Raw genomic sequence first — 5,440 nt, forward strand, 5'->3', positions numbered from 1 at the left:
AGAGGATATGAGGAAGAGATACCCAGCTCTACCCTGGATTCTTGGAGGTGATTTTAACATAACAAAATCACTCATGGAGAAGAAAGGAGGAACTAGAACACTTGGTAGAGACTCAATTTCCTTCCAGAACTTCATCACCAATATGAAATTAGTTGATATGGAAATAGGCAATGGAATCTTCACTTGGAATAACAAAAGAGGGGGCCCTACCCAAGTGGCTTCAAAATTGGACAGATTTATGGTTTCAGAGGAACTTCTTCTTAGGGGAAGCAGCATTGCTGCACTCATACTACATTTTGGGGGTTCAGATCACTGGCCTATCCAATTGGAAGCTTCCCTTTTTAACAAACCAAGGAACTTCGCTCACACATTCATATTTCTTAACAAACATTGAAAAATGGTGGAAGGAAGAGCTTCACCTTCAAGGTACAAAGATGTTCCTTCTTCATTGCAGGCTCAAACACATTAAAGGCAGACTCAAAGAGTGGAATAAAAAGGAATTTGGTAACATCTTCAAAGCTAAAGGAGAGGTGGAAAAGAAACTAAAGGAAATAAACCAAATTCTTATCACAGAAGGCTATACAGATGAAAGGAAAGAGATGGCAGAGTCACTCCAGCAGGAGTGGGATAACAGATGCCTTCAAGAGGAAATACTCTGGAGATAGAAATCCAGAGTACAATGGATTAAAGAAGGGGAGAGAAACACCAAACTCTTTCACAGATCCACCATAGCTCACCGAAACAACAATAGAATTGTGAAACTTACAGATCAGCATGGAATGGAGAGAAACACTCATGAAGAGATGGAAAAGGTTCTTCTCCAGCATTTTCAGAAAATTGTTGAGGAAACCTCGGAAGATAGATACCAGTTTACGGAAAAATTCACTCAATACATCCCTAAATCGATTACTAGAGAAGATAATTTCAATCTCAATAGCATAGCAACAGAGGAAGAAATTGAGGAAGCTATGAGAGAGATGCAAAATGGGAAAGCACGAGGCCCAGATGGCTTTAAATAGGACTTTTTCAAAGCTTGTTGGAGGATAGTGAAACAGGACATCCTGGAGGTAGTGGAAGACTCTAGAAGATTTAAGAAAGTCTTAAAGGTGCTCAATGAATCTTTCATAGCCTTAATCCCCAAACAGGAGAAGGCTACCTCTCCAGACAGATTTCAGCCTATAACATTATGCAATGTGATATACAAAATTATATCCAAAGTCATTACCAACCATCTCAAACCTCTCCTCCCAACCCTAGTGTCAGAGGAACAAACATGCTATGTGGAAGGAAGACAAATTCTAGATAATATAATTCAAGCACATGAAACGGTTCATTCACTCATTACCAACAAATAGGCAGGAATGATAATGGAGCTAGACATAGCAAAGGCCTATGACAAACTTAGTTGGTCATACATAAGAACAATTTTAAAAACCTATGGCTTTGATTACGATTGGATTAAATGGGTTATGGCACTAGTTACCATAGCCAGCTGTTCAATTCTTCTCAATGGCTCTCCTTCCAAAACCTTCATGCCTTCTAGAGGTCTTAGTTAAGGAGATCCTCTTTCTCCTTTCCTTTTCAATCTAATGATGGAAGGGTTAGGAAGAGCTATCAGAGCTGCTAAGGAAGAAGGGAGAATTCAGGGTCTGAGACTCACTTACGGTGCGGAAACGGTGACACATCAGCAATTTGTGGATGACACAATGGTTCGAGGCACACCCACTGTCAAGGAAAACAAAGCATTCAAACAGATTCTGAGTGAGATTTCTAGGGAAGCAGGCATAGAAGTAAGTCGCACTAAATCAAATATTTTCTTTTTCAATACAGATATTTCAATTCAAAGAAATCTTTCCAAAATTTTGGGTTTTCAAAGGGAATCACTGCCTGTGAAGTACCTAGGAGTTCCTCTCACTGACAAACCGCTTCACAAGGATACCTGGGAGCATGATGTTAATAAGCTAAAAGATAAGATTACTAAATGGACAAACATAGCACTAAATCTAGTAGGGAGACTGATTGTCACTAAGGTTGTCCTCCAAAGTATCCCTATCTATATGCTATCTTCCATTCCAAAACTAGCTGGTGTAGTTACCAATATAAGAAACATTCAGAGAGACTTTCTCTGGGGGAAAGGTGAAGAAAAGAAGAAATGGGCCCTTGTCGCATGGGACAGAGTATGTGAACCTAAGTCGCATGGTGGCTTGGCTCTTCATGACCCAGGAATTCTGAATATAGTTCTTGGTGCCAGAATTTGGTGGATATGGCTGAAAGAAATACAAGCCCCCTGGGAAAAACTTTGGAAGCAGAAATATGCTAGCGAATGGCAGGAGAAAAATCTAACTAGAATGACAAGACAAGTAAAAGGTTCTGCAATTTGAAACAGGGCATGGGAGAACAGGGCCCTAGTCCAAAACCATAGTTTATGGGAAATAAGAAATGGTAACCTAGCTTGGTTCTGGGAGGAAAATTGGCAGCAAGAGGACAATCTCCAAAGTGAAGAATTAGCAGACATTCACACCGATACCATCAACAAAGGACTAAGGTGGGTAAGTGACTATTGGGACCAATCAAGGAAAAATGGGAAATGGAGAACTTGGAAACCTCCAGATTATAGTGGAATGGGCATGCTGTATACTCAAGCTATAGCCCTTCAAGGTCTTTTAGACAACAGATAAATCTTGAACTCAAACTTGAACGATCAACTAAGATGGGGAAAGAACAAGACAAATCTCTTCAACCTTAAGCAAGCCAAAAGAATAGATGCAGGGCTTAACCTTCTGAGCACTGATAGGACATGGAAAGAAATCTGGGAAAATCCTCATTGGATGAAAGTAAAACTATTCAAGTGGCTGGTTCAACAGGGCAAGATTTTGACATGGGATAACCTAAGAAAAATAGGCTTTGTTGGCCCCTCAAGATTTCACTTATGTAGACAAAAAGAAGAAACTACAAATCATCTACTGAATAGATGCACTTTCACTACAGTACTTTGGAATTGGGTTGGAGAAGTCTTTGAGTAGAAAGACAGAGATGTCAATGACATCACTACTATGTTGAAGAATTGGTGGAAATTTTTTTGGACAATGAGATCATTAACTCTGCCTGGATGCTGACCTCGGGATTCATAATATGGAATGTCTAGAAGGAGTGAAACAACAGGATTTTCAAGGAGAAAGCGAGTCTGGTGAGCAACATCCTTAAGCTAATTCTTAAACAACTCAAAGAGACTGTTCATATCCTGGGAGGTGCAGGTTCATCCCCCTCAGGGTTCTATGCAGCTTAACAAGAAGACCTCAACAGATAAGTCTTCTTGGCAACCCCCTTCTCATGGCTTTTTAAAATTCAACATAGAGAGGGCTTCAAAATGGAATTCGGGAGAAGCTAGTTATGGAGGGGTCTTGAGGGATGAGGAAGGAAACATACAAGTCATCTTCCACAGTTATCTAGGAAAAGCAACCAACAATATGGTTGAGCTCATGGCGATGGAATTATGCCTGGAAATATTGATCAAGCACACAATTCACAATGTCATCATTGAGGTCGACTCGGAATTAGTCATTAACTTAGTGAAGAGGATAAATGTTGGCGCTACTCTTGAGAAAATCTCATAACAGTGGAGGCTTCTGCAAGTCTACCAAAGAATCCAAGTGCACCTAAGAAGGCTGAGAACTTTTAGGTTGGTGCATGTTCGTAGGGAAGCCAACAAAGTTTCGGACTAGCTTGGAAATGAGGGAGTACAAAACAAGCATATCGATTTGTGATGCTGGTGGGAGGAGATAACAGATGACAGGTTGAAGGAGGGATGCTCATCGAGGGCCATCAGCGACCAACAATAGCATCAGAAAAAATCAAGAGACAGAATTTCCGAAATGGAGCCACATAGATGGGGTCTCGTTGATCTGGATTCATTATGAAATGTTATGACATATGTGAGGTCCTTTTTAGGATGTAGGTCTATGTCGACCTCCTTAACCTAGGTAACAACAAACTAGCAGTCTCAGAGGGACGAAAGGAAGGAGGGATCTTCATCCTCCATTGGCCTTTGCGCGGGAATCCACATTTTCTCGGCAGGCGCAAAACCCCTGCTTGTATTCCTGTGATCGCTTTATTGTGCTCAGGGTGGTTTCCGGTTTATCGCATGCTTTTTAGGTCAGAAGTGGTTTTTCACAATCCGGAGTGATTCCACTCATCATGTGACACGTGGCCAAGGGTGGGGAGGAATTACTGCCCTCATCACGTGCTAACTATCGATGCTATTAGTCTGCGCGATATGATCCCTAACCGTTGGATCAAGCGAGGACAATCCACAGTTAGGATTGAGCGTGCTTGTTGGTGGGTTCGATAAAACGATTATGTTTCGAGCTCTTTACATGAATCACGCACAAATGGTGGATTTCGGGTGGTAAAAGTGATCGCCGATTATGCCAAAAATGGACCCGATATGATTATAAATTATCGTTTACAAGGTTCATCGAGTCTTATATGTTTGTTAAAAGGTGAGCTTGTTGGCCACCAGATATGTTTTTCATCTGCTAGATCTTTAGCTTAGGATCCAATTGTTAGTTTTGGACTGCTGGTTTGTGTTGGTGGGCCGTGTCCCTCTGTTCACTTTGTCGTCTTGCAACCATGGATTGGGGTGGGCCTATCATATTGGTGGGCCCCACCGCCGAGGTCGTCATTTGTACGCTATTTCTCCTTTTTATTCGAATAGAAGGATCCGCTCTTGCCTTAGCAAAAAAAAAAATGTTTTACATTTTATAGATATTTTATGTCATTACGATATATTTTTTATATTTGATTTTTTTTTTGTTATGTTTTTTGTTATGTTTTATTACTTATTAATTTATTTATTTTTCGCAATATTTGAATTTTTGTTTTCTTATGTATCTTTCTATGCAATTGGATAGTTGATTTTAAATTTTTCGTTATAATGAATGGAGTGTGTGCTACAATCTGTTAATTACGTGGTTGGTCTTTAAGTTTTCATTACAATGGGTTGAGATCACCTATATTGCATGTCAATTTGATAGTTGATTTTTATTTTTATTTTGCAATGTATGAAGTTGTCTTAGGCTAATATTTCAAAATTGTTATATGTTTAACGTTTTAAAAAAATTACTCTTGGTATAATAACTCTTTCATTCAGGTGTTCATTTTTAAAGTTTTTTAGTCATAATTTTTTTCCATAATGTCATGCTTGAAATATTTTGAAAATTTAAGATTGTTTTGTACTCATAATCTTTGGTTTTAATTCCATGGTTGAAAATTTATCAATATTTTAATCTTTTTCTAAGTCATGATATTTTATCTTTAATGATATGGTTGAAAACAATTATAAATATTTTTTCTTAGCACCACGCTTGAAAATTGTTGGAATTTTAAGGTTTTTCAAAGATGTAATATTTTAAATTTAATGTCATGCTTAAAAATCATTGAA

The sequence above is a fragment of the Pinus tabuliformis genome, chromosome X, assembly GCF_031772625.1.
Source record: "Pinus tabuliformis cultivar Carrire ecotype Pingquan chromosome X, CPIR1, whole genome shotgun sequence".
NCBI lineage: Eukaryota > Viridiplantae > Streptophyta > Pinopsida > Pinales > Pinaceae > Pinus > Pinus tabuliformis.